General features: G+C 35.1%; 1 long non-coding RNA gene across 1 annotated transcript; it reads right to left on the reverse strand.

Moving 5' to 3' along the window:
- Positions 1-6,924: 6,924 nt before the first annotated feature.
- LOC149414422 (uncharacterized) lies at positions 6,925-14,904 on the reverse strand. The gene is made up of 4 exons (XR_016304015.1): positions 14,765-14,904; positions 12,316-12,488; positions 11,357-11,545; positions 6,925-9,966 (listed from the first exon to the last, which is right to left on the reverse strand). It is a non-coding gene; the product is annotated as an uncharacterized LOC149414422 (long non-coding RNA).
- Positions 14,905-24,302: the final 9,398 nt, after the last annotated feature.

Consider the following 24,302-nt stretch of genomic DNA (forward strand, 5'->3'; position numbering starts at 1 on the left):
AGGCGATTGGTCGAGAGAGTCCGGCTGGAGAGGCCACGCAGCAGGTGGGCAAACGCCCTGACGAAACGGATTTTGAAAGGGGTTTTCACTATCATTTAGAGAATTTCTTCCTACAGGTTAACTCATTTATAGAAAGTAGTGAAGAGTGTCCGACCAACGCCGGGTACACATCAGTAAATTAGTGTTGTTTCAATATAAGTGTTGTATTTTGAAAGGGGTTTTCACTATCATTTAGAGAATTTCTTCCTACAGGTTAACACATTTATAGAAAGTAGTGAAGAGTGTCCGACCAACGCCGGGTACACATCAGTAAATTAGTGTTGTTTCAATATAAGTGTTGTATTTTGAAAGGGGTTTTCACTATCATTTAGAGAATTTCTTCCTACAGGTTAACACATTTATAGAAAGTAGTGAAGAGTGTCCGACCAACGCCGGGTACACATCAGTAAATTAGTGTTGTTTCAATATAAGTGTTGTATTTTGAAAGGGGTTTTCACTATCATTTAGAGAATTTCTTCCTACAGGTTAACACATTTATAGAAAGTAGTGAAGAGTGTCCGACCAACGCCGGGTACACATCAGTATATTAGTGTTGTTTCAATATAAGTGTTGTACTTTTAAAGGGGTTTTCACTATCATTTAGAGAATTTCTTCTTACAGGTTAACACATTTATAGAAAGTAGTGAAGAGGATTTATTTACGTTACCAGTCTTAAACCTGTAACTATATGACTATGACTAGGCCTATGTATTATGTGACTATATACGTTATTGCAGCATATTGTCTTATCCCATTGTAAACTTTCTAAGTACAACGTAAAAGCAGAAATCATTCAAAACAGTATTTTTTTGGTAAACTAATGTTTTAGACAAGATTTTTTTATCCATAGCACAAAGGGTAACAATTATTTGAGTCGTGTAATTTCTATACCCGCTATATCAACTTTCATTGATTTGGAGAAAACCGCAAAAAACTGTCACATCTCTAGCGTACATAAGTAAATGCATTATTATTTTTTTATATAATGAATTGGAGTAATAAAATTTCGAAAAGCATTTATTTTTCTATATATGTCTAGCAATAATTATGTAATTTCGATAAATAAAATGGATATAGCGGATTTTGATACTCACTTCGTGATTTTGAAAGTCAACTGAGCCGACATGGCGAGTTTAGAAACACACGCGAAGATCATTTTGACACACGAGCGTAGCGTCAGAGCGGCGGCCATATTGTATTTTGGCAAAATAGCTGCTTGTGATTGGTTGAATCCGATATAGCGGGTTTTGATAGTAACTTTCTGTATGATATAGCAGATTTGGTTTCTCACTCGCAGTTTTAACATGGTTTTTGGTCGTGATAAGGAAGGTTTTGAAACTCAATTTTAGGCTCCTCTTGTTGCTCGCAAAAATGTGAACAATATGTCATACTCAGATCATTTTGTCAAAAAATCGGAAATAGCGGGTATAGAAATTATAGGATTCATTTAATAAGCAATAATTATTAGCCTGAAACACTCATCCACATTGAAAAATCTCCTGATAAAAGAAACATGACGCCAACGCAACAAATAAAATAAAGTTGGTTCTTCCTACAGGTTAACACATTTATAGAAAGTAGTGAAGAGTGTCCGACCAACGCCGGGTACACATCAGTAAATTAGTGTTGTTTCAATATAAGTGTTGTGCTTTGAAAGGGGTTTTCACTATCATTTAGAGAATTTCTTCCTACAGGTTAACACATTTATAGAAAGTAGTGAAGAGTGTCCGACCAACGCCGGGTACACATCAGTAAATTAGTGTTGTTTCAATATAAGTGTTGTATTTTGAAAGGGGTTTTCACTATCATTTAGAGAATTTCTTCCTACAGGTTAACACATTTATAGAAAGTAGTGAAGAGTGTCCGACCAACGCCGGGTACACATCAGTAAATTAGTGTTGTTTCAATATAAGTGTTGTGCTTTGAAAGGGGTTTTCACTATCATTTAGAGAATTTCTTCCTACAGGTTAACACATTTATAGAAAGTAGTGAAGAGTGTCCGACCAACGCCGGGTACACATCAGTAAATTAGTGTTGTTTCAATATAAGTGTTGTATTTTGAAAGGGGTTTTCACTATCATTTAGAGAATTTCTTCCTACAGGTTAACACATTTATAGAAAGTAGTGAAGAGTGTCCGACCAACGCCGGGTACACATCAGTAAATTAGTGTTGTTTCAATATAAGTGTTGTGCTTTGAAAGGGGTTTTCACTATCATTTAGAGAATTTCTTCCTACAGGTTAACACATTTATAGAAAGTAGTGAAGAGTGTCCGACCAACGCCGGGTACACATCAGTAAATTAGTGTTGTTTCAATATAAGTGTTGTATTTTGAAAGGGGTTTTCACTATCATTTAGAGAATTTCATCCATTTTAAGTCACGCCATGTCTGTAAAATGTAAAAATAATGTCAGGTTAAAAGTGATTTACGGTCTTATATCAAGTGTCTCGATGATAGATCATTTGAGAAGGTCAGCAAAGTTTGCTGCAACCAGTTTGTATAGGTAGGTACAAATACTGTTTTCCACTGCTCGGCTGACTTAGCAGGACCCAATTCTGCCAGTTGTTCCGCCAAATTCCGAACCCCGAGGTCCCACAAACCTTCCAGCGGCGAACTCCGAATGGTCAGCCATATAGCTGGTTAGCAGATCCATTTGACTGGTCGTCGACCTTACTCTCTTCCTGAAATCATAATATCAACATTTTGAATATCTTAAAATACTGCGTATGATTGAAATATTAGTAAAAATAACTTCAAAATTTTGACACAATAGAATGTAAGTATATCTCTTTGATAATAATGGAAATTCTTTCACATAAAAAGATAAATAAATAACTTACCCAGCTACAATTGCTTGCGACATCGTAAAATATTAAAAAAACACGGCGTTTAATGGTCACGCTTGAAATCTGACGTTTGACGTCTATTCAATTCATAGACAATTCCGTCCCAGTATTGCCAGCGTATATCGATTTGTATTTATTGCCTTATCGATGTCGTTAGAGATATCAATAGCGTTCTCATGCTAGGGAAGTCGTTATAAAATGGTCGGTAGATACGCTTAGCAATCCGATATCGTTAAGTTCGATCGATTCTCATGCTAAGGCACCTGATCTCTTCTCTCTTGAGTTTCCACTCATGCTTGGAAAAGAATCCGCTCACGTCTACATTTAATGTTTGACATCTGAAGAGTCGAAAACATGTTTGCAAATATCCAAATAATAAGATGTAGGCAGTTTTATTCAAATCTATTTTCAATCATTTAAAACTGACGTCAATATTATAATAAGATATTTGGTTTTAGTGACATGTGACATGATGATTCGGAAAAATATTTATTTTAAAATTTTAGCCATTCCCGCGTCTATTATTTTGCCTAATAAACGAAGCTATTGAAATGCTTCAATTGAAATTGAAATCCGTTAAAACCAATGATATATAACACCCATAGTGGACTAGATCGCCAATCACCCTACCTCCCGTATAGCAGCGCCCGTAGTGATTTGAAGAGCCGATCCGCCATCTTGAAAAGGTCAGCCAGCGTGATTTGTGTACAATGGAGAATTGGTTTATCAAGTTTAATTAAATATTTAGGATTGGAGACCTGTTGTCAAGCGGACCACCATGTTGCCGGCAAAGCTGGACCAGATGTAGCCGCAAACTAAAATAAATACAAAAATCTAAGAAAAACTACAGGCCGCCTCAGAACAGGAAACCCTAGTGAGGAGGACTGTGAAAAAAATACAAAAAATATACTTATATTATACTTTAAACCTACATAATGTACAAATTTTGCTATTGATATTAATAAAAAAATAAAAAAAAAAACATCGGTGTCGGTCAAGAAGCGCCTAGTGCCTATGTGCTGGCTGCAAAGCCGCCTTTGATTTTATTCAAGGGATTTCATTTTGAAAATTGTCTGCTCTGAACAAGACTTTATGAAGCAAATGTAGGTCTATGTCCAAATTCACTTTTTTAATACAATCAGGTTCCAATTGCTTAGGTAATATTGCCTATTAATTTTTTATCTACATTGATTTGTTTATATTTATAAGATATATGTAGGTACTGTATAATGTTTTATTTAATTAATTTTAGGCAAAGACTGATATAGGCCTACCAGTATTCCAATATTTAATGTGAGCGGTAACTTATGTTTGCCTAAGAAAGTCACTCCCTATCAATTATTACAATACATCTGTTTGCTTATGTTTAATACTGGGCCATCGATATATGAACATAATGAAACATCTATTCCTCGTTTTAGTACTTGCTTATGTTTAATACTGGGCCATCGATATATGAACATAACGAAACATCTATTCCTCGTTTTAGTACTTGCTTATGTTTAATACTGGGCCATCGATATACGAACATAATGAAACATCTATTCCTCGTTTTAGTACTTGCTTATGTTTAATACTGGGACATCGATATATGAACATAATGAAACATCTATTCCTCGTTTTAGTACTTGCTTATGTTAAATACTGGGCCATCGATATATGAACATATCGAAACATCTATTCCTCGTTTTAGTACTTGCTTATGTTTTATACTGGGCCATCGATATATGAACAAAATTAAACATCTATTCCTCGATTTAGTACTTGCTTATGTTTAATACTGGGCCATCGATATATGAACATAATGAAACATCTATTCCTCGTTTTAGTACTTGCTTATGTTTAATACTGGGCCATCGATATATGAACATAACGAAACATCTATTCCTCGTTTTAGTACTTGCTTATGTTTAATACTGGGCCATCGATATACGAACATAATGAAACATCTATTCCTCGTTTTAGTACTTGCTTATGTTTAATACTGGGACATCGATATATGAACATAATGAAACATCTATTCCTCGTTTTAGTACTTGCTTATGTTAAATACTGGGCCATCGATATATGAACATATCGAAACATCTATTCCTCGTTTTAGTACTTGCTTATGTTTTATACTGGGCCATCGATATATGAACAAAATTAAACATCTATTCCTCGATTTAGTACTTGCTTATGTTTAATACTGGGCCATCGATATATGAACATAATGAAACATCTATTCCTCGTTTTAGTACTTGCTTATGTTTAATACTGGGCCATCGATATATGAACATAACGAAACATCTATTCCTCGTTTTAGTACTTGCTTATGTTTAATACTGGGCCATCGATATATGAACATAATGAAACATCTATTCCTCGTTTTAGTACTTGCTTATGTTTAATACTGGGACATCGATATATGAACATAATGAAACATCTATTCCTCGTTTTAGTACTTGCTTATGTTAAATACTGGGCCATCGATATATGAACATATCGAAACATCTATTCCTCGTTTTAGTACTTGCTTATGTTTTATACTGGGCCATCGATATATGAACATAATGAAACATCTATTCCTCGTTTTAGTACTTGCTTATGTTTAATACTGGGCCATCGATATATGAACATAACGAAACATCTATTCCTCGTTTTAGTACTTGCTTATGTTTAATACTGGGCCATCGATATACGAACATAATGAAACATCTATTCCTCGTTTTAGTACTTGCTTATGTTAAATACTGGGCCATCGATATATGAACATATCGAAACATCTATTCCTCGTTTTAGTACTTGCTTATGTTTTATACTGGGCCATCGATATATGAACATAATGAAACATCTATTCCTCGTTTTAGTACTTGCTTATGTTTAATACTGGGCCATCGATATATGAACATAATGAAACATCTATTCCTCGTTTTAGTACTTGCTTATGTTTAATACTGGGCCATCGATATATGAACATAATGAAACATCTATTCCTCGTTTTAGTACTTGCTTATGTTTAATACTGGGCCATCGATATATGAACATAACGAAACATCTATTCCTCGTTTTAGTACTTGCTTATGTTTAATACTGGGACATCGATATATGAACATAATGAAACATCTATTCCTCGTTTTTGAAGGAACCTGTTGAAAAAAACAATGGATACGGGAAATGGAAAAAAATGCCACACACAAGCTTTAATGTTTAATATAATTAGAAAAAGACACTTTGTTTCACCAGTTCTATCAGCGTTTGTAACGTACCGTATAGTCAAAATAACAAACTGGTACAGGGATTATAAATGAATAGAAGTTTAATTGATTTTTAAATGAAGCAATGATCCTAAAGTCCGTTAGTTATTATAAATAATTATGATAAAAAATAATTATTTTTTAGCTGTGACAATACGGGTAGTTTAATTAACTAAACTAAATCGCTGTAATCAAAGGTATTAATCAGAATAATTAATTAATTTATATACCTTAAAAATAAATGCTGTATTTTTTTTAAACTTTATGAATTGCCAACCCTAGAAAAAAAATTGTAAAATACATTTCTACAAAACTTTACAAATATTTAGAATCCTTCTCCTTGCTAGATCCCAACCAGTAAGGTTTTCAAAAGAAAAAAAGTACAAAAATGTTGCTTCAGGAATTTTCAAATCACGTAAATCATGAATTACATTTAAAAAAAAAATGTTGGTTTTATTCATAGATAACTCGGAGGCGTTTATACCATTGATAAAAATAAACTTTTAGAAACAATTGATGCAATAAGAATACGAGGAAAGCTACTAGTTTTGTTAAAAAAATTATTATCGGATCGACAAATAACAGTAAAAATTCTAAAAAAAAATAGCAAAAGAAAATATATTTCAACAGGTGTTGCACAGGGGTCAATTTTAGGGCAAACCCTGTATATTATATTCATCTCAATTATGAGTAAATTGTTTTCTTTCGTTGAACATTTTGTGTACGCAGACGATACGGCACTCGTAATATCACACGAGGATTTGATTACTCCAATTTTTTTTTTTTTTTTTTTTTTACAGTATTACCGCACAAGAGTCCCAACTGCTCCCGTCTGGAGCCAGTGAGACTATGGCATCCCCAATTGGGGTATGTTGTGAGGCTGAGGGTATTGGGGAGGGGAGGGAGATGGGGAAGAAGAAGGTGGGGAAGTACCTGGCTATTCAGATCTGGTCACCAAACACGGCTAAAGCCATTTCAAGCAACGTTTCAATTCTGAATGGTGGTCTTACACCAGGGCGATACTGAGAGTATCTTCCACTCTGGAACGTGCCGCAAATATACTATATATTATTTTAAATTAATTAATTGTGAAATAACACAAATTAATCAAATAAAATTTATTTGCGCACGCCGGGTTCGAACCCGCGACCTTCGGATCTGTAGTCAAAAGCGTATACCACTAGACCACGCCGGCCGTCCATGAACCTTATGCAGCTTGATTTTATTGCTCTCCTAAAATGGTCTCATGACGCTGGTCTCATAATAAATGCCAAAAAAACTAAAACTATGCACATAAGATCACCACACGCCAGATACAATTTAATCCCTTCGTTATATACACATACTTTTGACTGCTTACACAGAAATGTTGCACAGCCCTGTTCATGTGAAACCATTGATTTTGTCAAAGAATATGTATATATTGGTGTTACTATTGACTGCTACATGAAATGGGATGTACACATTACTAATGTTTGTAAACGTCTACGGTCTATTGTGGGTAGAATTTATAAAATAAAATATTTTGTGTCTATAAATACTTTAAAATTTATCTACCTATCTCTGGCTGAATCCACAATCCGTTATGGAATCACTTCTTGGGCACATTCTTGTAAAACTAATATAAGTTATATCCTAACATTAAAAAACTCCCTCACAAAATTGTTAATCCATAAATGCACACAGAAGCGACACCAAATTAATATACAAGTCTCTGAATGTTTTACCTGTCAGAGGATTATTGTTTTATAATATTGTAAGTCAACATCTTATATTGTTTGATTCCTTGTATAGGAAAAGAGTTTTCCATAAACATAATACAAGATTCACTCAAAATGAAGGATTCGTGGTTCCGAAATGTACCAATAAATACGGTGAAAGAACCCTAAACTTTATTGTACTCAGATTATTTAATAAACTACCAATGACAATTAAAAATATAAACGTTTTTACAGATAAAGTCAAATATAATCTAAGGAAATGGCTATTAGATACTGAGGATTTATATTGATGCCCTACTGAAGACTTTGTTTTCCTAATTGGAATTCACATTCTAAGGAAATGGAAAATCGTTATAAATTTGTATTACCTTATGTATATTAATAATAGAAGTACTTGTTGATTACATTCATTTGTTCATACTAAACTCATTTGTGCTTGTTTGCTATATGAGGCTTATACTGCTTTTTACATATTTATATTTAAACAATTCTGTAATTTAACCAACTTATCTTTATTGTTAATTTATTATCAACATTATATATACCTACATACTGTTTACCATTGTACCATGTTATTGCAAATAATGTTGTCATTATGTACCTGCTCACAAACTACATTAGTTGTTTAGCAGGTTTTGAATGTTAATATATAAAAATAAAATAAAAAATGGATGTTGTATAAAGGTAACCAGAGTGAAAAATAACAATATTTGAGAATTTATACATCACATCTTTGTACGATGTCAGACATGTAAGTGTTTCCCATGTTGTTCCCATGATAAGTTATACTTTTAAAAGATATACGTTGCAAAAAATAAAAATATTAACTTGATAAACAGTAAACACAGAATCGGACCTACATGAGATTCCTGAATTACCCCACTAGAAACATAAAATTCATACAATAAATGGCTAGATCTTTTTATGAATAGTTTTCTAGACGTTCAATAGGTCTCAAGCTATTTTAGTACATTTATTTTGAAAATGAATTACATTATACGTCAAGAACTTGAATAAAGTTCACGTTTTTTAATAATTCGACATTGAATTAATAAGTTGGAATACATACATAACGGTGAAGCAAGATTAAACTACGGAAGCGAGGTAGAGAAGGAGCATCTGCATCAATTGAATAGCTAAATGGCAAGAATATTCCCTGAGCTGAGGATGGTCTCTCGATATCGTTTACATGTCGCACATACAGTTTTCAAACAACTAAGACTCCGGGCCCCTAGAACCGATTCTGATGAATTTTGCGTACGTGAGTATTCAAATTTCCCCTTTGAAAACTGGAATAGTTGCACTTATTACATGAAAAAGGTTTTTCTCCACTGTGGGTGAACATGTGAACTTTTAGCCGTCCCTTTGTTGAACATGAATGGTTGCAGTCGGGACATGAAAAAGGTTTTTCTCCACTGTGGGTGAACATGTGAACTTTTAGCCGTCCCTTTGTTGAACATGAATGGTTGCAGTCGGGACATGAAAAAGGTTTTTCTCCACTGTGGGTGAACATGTGAACTTTCAGCCGTCCCTTTGTTGAAAATGAATGGTTGCAATCGGGACATAAAAAAGGTTTTTCTCCACTGTGGGTAAGCATGTGAATTTTAAGATTCCACTTTATAGAACATTGATAGTTGCAGTCGGAACATGAATAAGGTTTTACTCCACTGTGGGAAAACATGTGAATTTTTAGTTGTCTCTTTGTTGAACATGAATAGTTGCAGTTGGGACATGAAAAAGGTTTTTCTCCACTGTGGGTGAACATGTGATCTTTTAGCCGTCCCTTTTTTGAACATGAATAGTTGCAGTCGGGACATGAAAAAGGTTTTTCTCCACTGTGGGTAAACAGGTGATATTTTAGATGTGTCTTTGTTGAAAATGAATAGTTGCAGTCGGAACATGAAAAAGGTTTTTCTCCACCGTGTGTAAACATATGAATTTTTAAAACCCTCCTTTGAAAACACGTATAACGGCATTCGGAACATGAAAAGGGTTTTTCTTTTTCCTTTTCAGTATGGATGCGAAAGTGTTGTTTTAACGATGAATTTCGAATGCAAGAATAGTTACAAAGGGGACAATAGTATCGTTTTTCACCAGGATGCGTCTTAGGGTTCGCTAATAAGTCTGAAAAGAATTGGAAAAAAGCTTAATTAGTGAAGTACAGTTAATATATATATATATATATATATATATATATTTTTAAACAAGATACGCATAAATGGTTATCTTTAACAAACAAAAATCGGATGTGTCGGCGGTCTGTTTAATTTTTTCACAGCGCTATATGTAACAATCTATAAAAATAAATATGTCAATGGATCGTTTGTTTAAAATCTCAAATCCCCGAAAGTTCTTCACCGATAGCTTTAAAGTTTTGACACAACTTTGCATTCGAATACTCGTGTGTTTTTATAAACCCATTTTATATACAGCGTTTTCCAATAGGAGTTGTTATTTTGAATAGACCGCTATTTCGTTACTTTTGAAGGTGTCCTTTTTTGACATTTGACAAGTAGAAACTACACCATTAATAAAAATGGAACGAATGATTAAAATTCACTTGAGTGAATCAAATGCAAATCATCTTGAGTGATGAGGCCCATTTCCACCTCGGTGGCTTCGTCAACAAGCAAAATTGTCGCATCTGGGGCTCGGAAAACCCAAGAGTTATTGTTGAAAAGCCTATCTATCCTCAACGTGTGACTGTTTGGTGCGGTTTATGGTCCGGCGGAGTCATTGAACTTTACTTTTTCGAAAATGAGGCTGGAGCAACAGTTACGGTGAATGGATTGCGCTATCGAGAGATCTTTAATGATTTTTTATGGCCGGAATTGGATGGTATTGATTTGGACAAAATGTTACTAGAAAAAATGTCACTAGAAAATTAGAAGTGCAAGAATGTGATTTACTTCGGAATAAAAAATATGATGTTCACTGAAGTGATACAAAACTGTATAAATAGAGTCATTGGACCTTATTTTTTAGAAAATGAGGCTGGAGCAACAATTACGGTGAATGGATTGCGCTATCGAGAGATGATTTGATTTTTTTATGGCCGGAAATGGATGGTATTGATCTGGACAACGTTTACTTTCAACAAGCGGCGCTACGTGCCACACAAGCAACGAAACAATTGATATTTCACAATAGAATATCAAAATAACAACTCTTATTGGAAAACCCTATAGGTAGATGTCACCTGTGACAGGTGAAAACACAATTTTTTGAAAACCGGCGCCGTCTGTTAGAAAAACTTGTTTTATTAGTAGTGCTATCTGTTGGACGTAAAAGAAACACGCGCTAATGTTTCACTATCTGCACAGACAGAATGAGCCACAGCAAAGCGTGGCGGGGTATAGCTAGCACATAATAAATAGGTATGTAATTTAAATCATATAAAAGAAGAGGTCTTTTGTGAACAGAATAACTAATGAACGGCAAGGACTTAATTAACAAGAATATACGTCCTGTCTTCGAATCAGGCAGGAATTCCGAACATCTGAAACCAACATACCTTTGTAACCCAACTTGGAGGTTGTCGGAGTACTATCCGCATACTGCAAACACACAGTCTTCACGTCCGGGTGGTAGATAACTATATCTGTATACGGCATTTCACATCCACCCTCTTCCTGGGACCCTGGTTCCACCTTGATGGAAACACTGTTGGGAAGACCCATTGCCTCCTGGTAAATGGTCCCAGCTTAAAATAAATAACATAATGATCACATTCAGTTGGAAAGAAATATGTAAGATCTCGGATGTAAACTGGACCACCTACAGTAATATCACGGACGATTATTTGACCTCGTGCATTAAAGATGTCAAATATCAAGATGGAGAGCAGGTACATAAAATTATACAGTATTTTATACAAGAAGTTATAATGTTATCGCATTAAGCTAAAAATGATTATTGTAAAAAAAATTAAATAATCATTGTCCAGTTGACAGTTTGTTAATTGTGGTTCCTATCATATTAGTCATACTTGGAATTAAACTAAATCGAACGCATTATATTTTATGGATTTACTTGACATCGTGATTTAAATTTAAACAAAAATAATGTTTACAATCAATAACCGTGCGGCAAAAATCAGTGCGCAATAAAATTTAGATTTATATTTAAAAATATATCACGGCCGCTTTAACCAATAATACGGCAGAAGAGAGACCGCTCAGCTCCTAAAGAGAACTCAGTACGATGTTGACTTCACAAACATGACTGGCAGTAAATAGTATTATATATAATCTGATTGGTAGATATTCTCCGTATCCCCCGAAACTCCATGGAAAAAACGTAATAATGGATTGTCGGACGCATCGCCCTCATTTGCAGTCATGTAGGTTAATCAAGTATTTCGGCATAATTAAGATCTCTATAGGGTTTGCAGATGGTCGTCATTGAAGAATCTGCTAGCCCTGTACAATACGTGCAGTTTCTAGGAAACCTATCCATTACAATGCAACTTACTACTCGCCAAACATTCCTTCTTTACGTCGGGGAGGTAGATATCTATATCGGTATACGGCATTTCACCTCCGTCCTCATCCTGCGACCCTGCTTCCACCTTGATGGAAACACTCTCCGTGTTAAGAAGATCCATGGCCTTCTGGTAAATGGTCCAAACTCAAAATATGTTAGAGCTTAAACGGAATATTTATGAAATAATCATATTTACGAGGGTTATAATTAGTTTAAAGTGATCACCTTCAGTTGGAACGACATACTCAAAACCTCGAAAGTGAAATGGACCACATACAATAAATAATATGGAGCGTTTTTTGACCTCTAGCATCAAAGATGTCCAATATCAATATGGAGAGCAGATGTCTAAAAATTTTGCCTGCTATACGATTAAGGTAATTTTTTATCGCATAAAGTTAAGAATGCTTTCAAGGAATCTTATTTATTTCACAAGTGTCCAGTTGACAGTTTGTTAATTACGCTTAGTATATAAGTCCAACATGGAATTAAACAAAATCAAAAGAAATATATTTCATGGATACACTTGCCACTATGCTTTAAATTTAAACTCGATGCATGTTTAAAATCATTAACACATTAAACTTTTAATTTTTTTAAATTTTAAATATCCGCTTTCACCAATAACACGACAGAAAAGAGACCATTTAGAGAGTTAAAAGCGGCGTTGACTTTACAAACATGACTGGCAGTAAATATATATATATATATTTTTTTTTTTAAAAAGAAAGACAAACATTCCCGGGTTACGAATAACCTGACAATATTTGAAAATCTCCTACTACCACCACAGAAAGCTGAAAATGTTGCTTGTGTTGTGATGGAGGACTTGGCCGGCCGAGGAATTGAACACGCCACGCCTGAGTGGGACCCAAGCGCGATGTCAACTCGGCCACCGACCGGTCAAAATTTTGACTGGATTAATATAACCGATGTAAATACGTTATTAGAGTTGAGTTTTGCAAGAGTTGAACCAGTTGCTACAATGTTATCTGAGTGCTAGATACTCTCAGTATCACCCTGAATCCTTATACAGATGAGAAAGGTTTCTTTAAATGGCTTAAGCCGTTTTTTGCGACCAGATTTGGTATAAAGCAAAATTTTTGATATTAGTTTCAATTTCAGGGTGCTAAGTAAAACAAACTTGGTGATGTCTATTACTGACAATGAGTAAACGCAAGACAACATATGTTATGTAACTTCTAGTGGAATTGACTAATTAGAATAAGCTTAAGTTTTCCACTCAGTGTAAAGATATAAACAACCCCATGTACCGTCTGTCGCGAGTTAACCTGGTTGGTGTTGGGTAACTCAATATATTATAAAGCGAATGATGTAAAACTGATATATTCTTATAATTAACATGAATCAATTAGGTTGCTCAGGTCTTACTTAGTCAATATAACATGAACCTACTAACACGAGTACAAGGCAACAGTTCGAATGTGTTGAAGAAATGTCACTAGAAAATTAGAAGTGCAAGAATGTGATTTACTTCGGAATAAAAAATGTGATGTTCACTGAAGTGATACAAAACTGTATAAATGGAAAACAAATATTATGCAGAATACAATACTACTTCAGAAAAAAGGAACAACAATGGCATTGCGTTACTAAGCAAAATGCACGAAGACGTAAATAAACCACTCACTAGGTCACTTTCGGGTTTTTTGTATGGGAAAAGTAAGCACACTTCTTAACCACAGATATAGCCGACGGAGCGTTGATGATATGCAAGGCAGAAAAAATCAAAGTCATATAAAAAAATGTGCGACCGTAGACAATAATATTCCGCTCAGCCATTCATTCTTTGGCCCAAAAACAATTTTAAAATTAAAAACGTCTTTGAAGCAGAAAAATATCAAAATGTTACCTGACAGCAAAGTTCATCTGACAAAGCATTGTTCTAAGAAAATTAACTATCAGGGCTCGTGTTATCAAGAGGAAACTTTGTCAGTGGACACTTGTTAATTTGAGACAAAAAACCCAAAAGTAACAAAAAACTTGAACAAATGAAAAACGAAAAGAACAATGAAAAATAAAAATTTGCAAACATGATTGTGCTTATCTGCTTATTTTGAAAAGAAAAATAAATTAACTCATGGTCACATGTTTAATATTATTGAATGTCACTAAAACAATAAGATAAAACGTGATAATCATTGATAAACAGCGCCCTTGAGATGATTTTGCACAAAAGACGGCGCTGTACAATTCATCCTAATACTATTTTTATTTTATTATGAAAAGTGAGTCAATGTAATCGATAACATTTATACGCTGTGAAGGTAGACATATTTGCCAAGAAGGCATATGTCATAATGTAAATAAGTAGGTAAGAAGCACTTTTAACAAGCCATTTAACGTATTTTGCGATTGCAAAATCCTGATGCGTAATAACCTAAAAACTGTCAATTCATTATAAATTTGAACTTACGTAGGGAGTACATTTAGGTTAGGTTGAATATATATTTTTACCTCGCTAACACTACACGGATTATATTTTCATCACAAATAAATTTAACTAGCTAAATTTTAGACACGAAATGATCTTACGCCATCACACAACTGCGTCGTGTCCCGTGTGGCCTCGAGCGAGATGTCAAACTCTAAGCCAATGAGATCTCAGCTTTCTGCCACAATATTTTTTTCCATAAGAAAACAGAGTTAGGCGTGTCGGTTGCAAATGGGTTTCAAGGACAGACCGGAGTTATATGCCTCTGCACAAAGAAATAGAAACGTCACTAGAGGTGGTCAATATTTGGGTAAAGGTTTTGAATTCCGCTTCACGGTAAATATGGAATGTTTACTTTGAATTAATACTTGAATTTAGTTATATTATTACTAAAAGTTAGTATAAATGTTGGGGAAAACCAAAAATCAACACTTCAAATTTTGATTTCGTTTAAATTATTTCACAAACACGATATACACCGGTCGTCAACCAAAATCATAACGCAATGATCTTAAATCTTAAATAAACCACTCTCTTGATCGATATCTTCGGGCTTTTTGTATGTAACGGAATTATACAGTACTTAACCACAGATATACAAGCAGCATACAAGCAGTACCTACCGAGCGGAGCAGAGCAGTAGACAAGGTAGAGGAAACTCAAGGTCATTTAAAAAAAGATGCGACCAACAAAGTTATTTGTGTATTATTCTAATAACAATAACTGTGAAAATTGCCATCTCAACACAGCAGTCCTGAATTTGTCAATAGGCCTTATAGGCCGCGGCCTAGGGGCGGCAGAGTTCAGGGGGCGGCACTCGCTCGCTTTGTTAAGCCGTGTATGCGATTATAAACAAAAAAAGTCCCTGTGGATAGACAGAGTTTTATAACGATTAGACGATAAATATCATTTTTGAAAGGCGCTAATTCCTAGTACTTTAGTTAGATAGTTAGTTATATTGATGCTACTGCCCGGGCGGCAAGGTGGCGGGCGGCGGATCGGAGGCGGGTGATGTGATGAACAGTCCGTACGAACACATTATATACCGTATCACGCGCGCGCCGGGCTGCCCGGCAATGCAAAGCGGCAGTTTCGTGTGTTTACTTGTAGTCCAAGCGATGACCGGGAAAATCCCATCCTATAGGCCACATGAACTAAATTAGTACTGGGCTTTAACCCCAAATAAGATTAGTTAAAAAAACGCATTCATCCAGATTTCGGCCCGGGAGGAGTCCTGGAAAGCGACCACTTCCGGTTTTATTTTTGGGATGAAAATATCCTACGTGCCACATTGCCAAAACTTACGGCAAAAGTTGATTGCAAATTTGTTTTGAAAAAAAAAATCGTTCGGCCAACTTTTGTGTGGGGAGAAATACCTAACGAATGACATTGTAGGTATCCTCTAAATGCGGCAAAATATCTCGTCGGCCACACGAATGAAATCGATGTCAGAATTTAGATAAAAATTCCCTGTTTACGAATATGTCGGTCGGCCAGCTCAACACGAAAACTCTCCAAATCATAAGCCCTGTATTCTCGCTTTAAGATCTAGAGGTTTGATTTGCGGTTGTATTCAATCTTCACTAACTGCCCAACTAAGCGAGGAAATTGCTTATTGGAAGGACATTTTAAAGAGGGTCGTTGCTGTAATGAAAGGATTGGCATCAAGAGGTCTCGCTTTCAGAGGAAGTAATGAAAAATTTGGTGACCCGCACAGTGGGAATTACATAATGCTACTTGAATTAATAGCAGGATCTGGAACCACTAGCTACCTATCAAAAACTGTCTTCGACGAGTTCATTTGCTCAATGGCTGAGAAAGTACTGAAATGCATTAGTGATGAGATAAAAGAAGCGAAATACTTTTCTTTAATTGTAGACTCTACACCGGATGCAGCACACGTAGATCAACTGACACTTGTGATTAGATATGTTTTAAATAATGGAGAGCCATGTGAGAGATTTCTTAAATTCTTACCTTCTGTTGGACACAAGGCTCAAGATATGTTTGATGCCATTACTTTAGAGCTAGAAAAGTTGAACATATATCTAGAAGACTGCCGGGGTCAGTCATATGATAATGCCTCGAACATGTCAGGAATTTATAATGGTTTACAAGCCAAAATTCAAGAACAAGCACCACTTGCCATGTTCGTCCCTTGTGCAGCTCATTCATTAAATTTGGTGGGAACCTCGGCCGCTAAGTCTTGTACAGAAGCCTGTTACTTCTTCATGTTGCTGTAAGAGGTAAATACTTTCTTTGTGAAGTCAACCGATCATTGGAAAAAATTGGCTAGTGAAATAGGAAAACAAAAGACGCTGAAGAGAGTAAACCTCACACGTTGGTCAGCAAGAGCAGATGCCTATCAAAGTGTAAGAGATTCCTGGGATGAAGTACTTACGGTTACTAAGGCAAGCATCAAATGAGGAAATTGAAACAACCTCCAGAGACTCTTTCAGAGTCAACACCTTTTTGGTAATTCTGGACAGACTGAGAGCTGAATTAGAGAGAAGACATGGTGCATATATAATCTTTAAAGAAAAATTTTCATTTTTAACAAGAATGAGTGAACTTTCAACACAAAGAGTCTCAGAAAAAGCTCAGTCTCTTGTGCAATATTACTGTAATGATTTAGAAGACGATTTAGTTCAGGAATGTGTACACTTTTGTAGTCACATTTCCTCTTATAAGACGGCAGAGAAACCTGAATCGACATCATTACTGAATCTTTTAAAGTTTTTGAGGAAACAATCTCTGTGTAATGTTTATCCAAACTTGGATATAGCTCTCCGCATTGCACTTTGCACCCCGGCCACAAATTGTTGTGGAGAAAGGAGTTTTTCCTGTTTAAAGCGTGTGAAAAATTACCAAAGGTCTTCACTGTCGCAAGAAAAACTGTAAGAAAAACTCTTTGGCTCTTCTGAGCATTGAAGCAGACTTAATGAATACTATAAGCTATGAAGATATTATAGATGATTTTTTCAATAAAAAACCCGAAAAAATTGTAATTCTTGTTATTTAATTTTACTTATTAAATTAAATTGTATTAATTCGTTTGTTTATATTATTTTTGAATACCTAATTCCTACATTTGAATATTTATTCTGAAAATTGTGTGTCACCTAATGGCAGCCTAAACGTGAGTGATTATGTTTTTCTAATTTTTTTTTAAATTTTAATTTTTTTTTATGATAGATATTATCGGTGACAATTTCCAAGAAGGTGGTAGGGAGCGGCGCAAACGAAGTGGCCTATACTTGTGAAAAGTACAAATACGGCCCTGCAACACAGGCGTATCACACCTAGAGAGATGGGCAATACGTCATTATTGTAATTAAATGTAATAAATAAAACATAATAAAATACGGTTATCAATTTGGTATTTTTTCTCCGAGTTTCGTTTTCGCGGCATTTTAATTGCTCCGAGATACCCCTTCACACAGAGCGATTTTAGTTGATCAAGTCGGAGTTGAATGATACTTGAAAGCTCATCGACAAATGTTCAAAAGAGTTGATCAAGTTTTTAGTTGAACGACGAAAGTTGAAAGCCCGTCTACTTTTGTTGTTCATGAAATCGTTCGATCGTTCATGAAATCGTTCATGAAATCGTTCGATTTTCCCGCCGAATCGAAACTTGTGAACATATGTTTCAAGTTGCAGGCGACTTTTAGTTCATGCGGTTGAAAGTAGACGTTAGACCTTTCTACTGAGTGTAATTAAAATCAAATTTAATAATACAATTATTAAGTTCTTCAATTATTTTTTGGTTTTTGTTATTGTTACAGCTGTTTCGGGTTTCAATTCCATTTTCAAACTGTGGTTTTAGCCACGTTTAGACGACGTATTTATATGATTCTATTTTACCCCTCCCAATTCAAAATGATTTATTACCGTACTGATAAAATAATTGTGACAATAGATTTCATATTCTTTGGGGCTATTTTGAAGTCTGTTTTATGTTATCTTAATTGCTTAATAATGATGTAGCAGTGTGTTATATTGTTCCGGTTTTGTGAACATTCTTAGAAGCGGGGAATAAATATTTTTTATTACTATATGTAATATTAGGGTCATTGGTCCTTTTATTGATTTAGAATTGTTCAAGTAAATTTAATCTAATGCCCTTTCTTTCTATATGTAAGGGTTTAAGTTCATTGTTGTCAAGCAGGACGTGATTATTTACTGATTGGATGATATGATGTTTAAATTTATGGATCTATACCAAAGCCATCCTTATCTTTGGGATCAAAAGCAAGAAGTTTACAAAAATAAGAATGCCCGTAACATTGCAGTGGGTTGCCATATTAATAGGGACACCTATGAAAAATGTGTTTTTCACACTTTGTGTTCATAAAACACAGATGTTTATGATTTTAGGTGTGGTTATTATTATTTATTAACAAGGATATTAAATTTTGAAAATTTAAAAACCGTTTTTGTCCTTAATTTGCAATTATATATATTTTTATTATTATTTTTAAACATTATCGAACAAAAAGCTAATATTTCGTAATTTCGCCTATAGCCGCACTAACAGCTTGTACACGCCATGGCATACCATGGTATACTCTCAATGCACAATTTTGCAGTGATCTTTAAGTCAGGAGAATGATGCCACACCCGGATGAGGGTTTCGATGATCTGCTGCTTCGCTGTGATCACCTCCTTGGCAATCTCCCTTTTGGTGAGCTCCTACAGGTTTTCAATAAGGTTCATGTTAGGGGAATTCCCCGGCCAAGGTAGAACCTGCACATTTTTTTCAGCCAGGAATGCAGTGACAGTCCTGGATTTGTGAAAGGGGGCGGAGTTATGCATAAAGACGTATTCCTGGTCACCAAGGAACCATTCTCCGACTTGAGGCAGTAATCGATTTTCTAGTATTTGTCTGTACTGATCCTTCCTCATGGTCCCTTGCACGATGTGGAGGCGCCCCATCCCTTTGGAAGAGATGAATGACCACACCATGATACTGGTAGGGTGTTTGATCGTCTCTACAAGGCAGTCCGGATGAAATTTCTCTCCTGAGCGTCGTCGGACGAACGATGATTTGTTCAACAAAATTTGGAATATGGTCTCGTCAGAGAAGCACACCTAAAAAAAGGCCATAATCAAACAAATGGAATTTTTTTAAGTTTGATAACCACAAAATTGTTAATTACCATATTCCAGTTCTCTATAGTCATGTTTTGGTGTGCGTTGGCCCATTCCAGTAGTTATTTCCTCATATCTACTGTGAGGCGAGGTTTTTTAGCTGGCCGATGACCAATGAGGTTCTCCTCAGCCAATCTCCTCTGGACTCTCCTTTGGGATACTTCGATATCATCTTCGTTGATCATCAAGGTCAGACGAGCCACACTCTTTTTGCGGTTTTGGAGACAGACGTCTTTGATTTTGCGGTCAGTACGAAGTGTAGTGATTCGTTTTCTGCCACATTTCCCATTGTAATTCAATTCAAGGGGCAGGTTTTGATTGATTTTCTAATTTATTCTGTTAACCACAGACTTTAAAATACCTGTAATGGTTGCTTTTTCCCTTTAGGAATGTTGAGTGTTTAACAATAGTGTCTTCACTTCCGCACATTTTCTTGGGGACGTGTCTGAAGACCTAGCCAACTGAAAAAACAGAACATTGGACTCAATATGGAAAAACTATTCACTGAAATAAGATATGAAAAAAAAATTACAAAATTAATAGATAATTAATAATTAATTAAATTTTTGTACAGCTAAACTGTTAAAACTCTTAAATATAATTATTATGTATATGTATTTACCAGAACATCAATAACGTTTTTTCACAAAAATGCTGGCCACATGGAAAAAACCTTAAATTTTCGAGGGATGTGGCACTTTGCGAGTGTTGCCACTTCTTAAAAGTATCAGTGGTGATACCAGCAACAAAAATAACGAAAGAATGGCCATTATATCTAAGTTATTTAGAAATAGAGACAACGTAAATATAAAAATCAGGAAATATTGGAACTGTCCCTTTTAATATGGCAACCCACTGTAATTTGAAGCTATTTATACGACAGCCTCGGGACGACAGATTTTCAACTTACAAAGCGCCGTCCTGAGAAAATGTGAAAGATACCTTATAGCTCATTTTTGGAGGACCGCACTTTGTGAGTTGGAACCTTGTCGTCCTGAGAGAATTTGTAAACATTTCTAACATTTATTTTTGCAGATGAATGGCACAATATGATCTTTCCTAGGTGTCTACCTAGGAAAGATCATATTGTCTATTGCCGCGCCTTTTTTTATTGTTTCGGCTACCTTGTCTATGAAATCAAAGGCTGTAACAGGGGCATTTACCTAAGCTTTGGCCTTGAAACTCATTTGAAACCGCCACGCCCACCTAAAAATTCTTATAAAAAACGAATAATATGGCTAAAAGCTCAGATCTCATTGGTGAGAAAAGAAGGATTGGTTTGATCTCTCGCTCTCTACCATAATGACTCGTGTAACAGAAAGAGATGACGGAATTTTGCCGTTTGACAGTTTCAAATCATTCAAACAAAATGAATGTGGTTTATTTATACACGCGGGTTGTCATTTGCTGCCGAAATACTATCATTTCCGTCGAAAATATTGCGTGTTAAAGTTGTTCGTGATAAAAATACAATATAAGCCAGTATAGTGTTAGCAAGTTACAAACATATATTCAACCTACCTACGTAAGTTCAAGTTTAAAGTGAATTGACAGTTTTAGGTTATTCGTTCGGTTTTTTGAACAATGCTTCATACTTGGCATATGTCTTCCTCCACAACGTATAAATGTTATTTATTATATCGATAAACTTATTCATGTTATTGATTAGTGTTATCCTGTATTATCTTATTGTTTTGGTGAAATTAAAGATTTTTAAACATATGTAACCATGAGTTCATGAGGCTGAAAAATGTCGGAATTCTTCGTCGTACTGTCGGACAATCATGTTTTGGAAATTTTCTTCAGTGTTTTTGCAAATTTCTTGTCATTTTGGGTTTCTTCTTCTCAGATTAACAAGTTTCATCTAAAGGAAATGCACTGTAAAAGTTTATTTTCTTAGTCAGATGAACCTTGCCCTTGGAAAACATTTCGAAATTTTTCTGCTTCAAGGACATTTTTATTTTTATAATAGTTTTTTTGGGCTAGTGAATGAATAAAGTAGGCCGAGAGCAATTATGTTGTCTATGGTCGCATCTTTTTTTAAATGGCCTTGAGTTTCCTCTACCTTGTCTACTGCTCTGCTCCGCACGGTAGGTACTGCTTGTATGCTGCTTGTATATCTGTGGTTAAGTACTGTATAATTCCGTTACATACAAAAAGCCCGAAGATATCGATCTAGAGAGTGGTATATTTATGGGCTGTAATGACAAAATTTCCCCCTACAAAAGCTCGGAGTTATCAATCTAGTGATTGGTTTATTTATGGGCCAGTGTAAACACCGACAAGAACGTTGCGCCGCGTTACGTTGCGTGGCGCGGGCTAAGTGTGATTCTGCTGATGTCATAATACTTGTCTATGACTTCATTATTGTCTTTGTAAAACTAACCTAATTTGTTGACTCATCCTTTTGTCATCGCCAGTCGTATCACCCGGTTTTTACTCTCTAATTCTACATTTTATCCCTTGTTTAACCCACGATTTTCAATTTATCTTTCCATACTTGTGATATTAATAAGTGAGTTCTAATGCTTTTAATAATTACTCTAATCATTTCGGTAGTGGCCCTTATCGGTACACTAAGTTAGGAAATATATTGGCGTTTTGTTTGCGTAACGTTCAAACTGTCAATTAGACGTCTGCTTATACTACTACTTTATTAAATAAAGTGTTTGGAAAATATTTTAATTTTTAGTATAAAATATTTTATTAAAAGCGGATTAGCGGACTTAACAAAGGGTTTACCCGCTAAACTTTACTTATGGTTATAGTTGTATTAACTTATCAGACGATTAATGACAAATCTTTCAACAGATTTCAAATGACAATTTCAAGGTCAAGATAGTCACAATATGTATATACCTATTTCCAAATATGAGTATCGCATAAGATATCATTGTTTTGACAGAATGTTTCAATCAAAAAATATTAAGCTCATTCAAAAGAGGGTTCCGTTACAACTATGTTCTGTTTCAGGTACATATATATTTGTTTGGGCTTGTACCAATTACCAAACCCTACCACAGCAGTGCCATGGATCTAGAAAACCAAGAAACTGTTTCCGTCAAGACGGAACCAGGGCCCCAGGAAGGAGGCGGATGTGTAATGCCGAACACGTTTATGGATTTCGACCTCCTAGATGTAAAGAAGGAATGTGCGGAGAGTACTCAGACAGCCAGTTAGTTGCATTACATGCGTAAAATAAGTTATATATTATTATTCCGAGTCCATTTTGGATTACCATGGCGACAGAACATAATATGCTTGTTCACGCGGTCCTCTGTTGCCGTAGTAATTTTAATTTTTATCTAGATATATATCTTTACCAGAACAGCCAAACTACAACATTAGTCAAAGTTAGTAATTTTTATTTAGTTTTTGTGAATTCCCCAAATGAGTCCTAACTGCTCTGAACCTCTTGGTTTAATTGGTGTATGTTGTAAGGCTGGTAGAAAGGAGGGGATGAAAATGGGGAGGTGATAGGTGTGAAGTCCTGGCTATTCAGATGGCGTCATCTCAATCAATGTTTAAATTGTGAATTGTTTATATTACACCAAGGCGATACCGAGAGTATCTTCCACGCTGGAACGCGCTACGAGAATAAATTGTAAGATGTTATGAAGCAATCAAATAAAATTTGCTTGCGTCCGCTGGAATTTTATCCCGGGACCTCCAGATTACTAGTCGAGAGCCATACCCCACAATCACAGAAGCCTCTAATGCTCACAATAAGTGCTTGATTCATCAAGTTGTTCACTTTTTACTCATACGTTTAAAATACATATTGATGGAAGAAAACATCATTTCGTTGACGTAAAATGACTCCACACTGAAGGTGCTTAAGAACAAAAACCTTTTCCTTCCTGAAGCGGACGTCTTGGTCATACTTATTAATTTTCTTCAATTAACCTTGAACTCTTTTCTCCTAATATTCACTACTACGGGGTTAATCTACGATTTTTTTTTATAGAAAATATTTTATTTAAAAATGTTTTTTTTTGTTTAAATTGTCGATGTACGAACATGTTGTTTTATAGCTTGCATTAATATGGAGACTATAACGGTCAAGGCAAAAGTCGGACGCCGAGAAGAAAATGATGGGGGATTTTCTTGTTTGGAAATTGACATTGACCTGCAGGATGTAAAAAAGGAATGCTTAGAACGCTTTGAAAGAATTGACCAGTCCGGTAAAAATAATTTATTTTTGTTTATAATTTCTGCCTTCTTATTTTTTTATACATTTTTATTAATTTTCTGTGCTTCCTTATGCTAAGTGTTGATATTTAGTCGTGTTGAGTCTTTATAATCGTATTTCTTTATTTTTATCTACAGATCTGAAGACGCAGCCTATGGAAAAACAATTACTTTGTCC

Source organism: Hesperophylax consimilis, chromosome 20, assembly GCF_061612785.1.
Source record: "Hesperophylax consimilis isolate HC1 chromosome 20, BYU_Hcon_1.0, whole genome shotgun sequence".
Classification (NCBI taxonomy): Eukaryota; Metazoa; Arthropoda; class Insecta; order Trichoptera; family Limnephilidae; genus Hesperophylax; species Hesperophylax consimilis.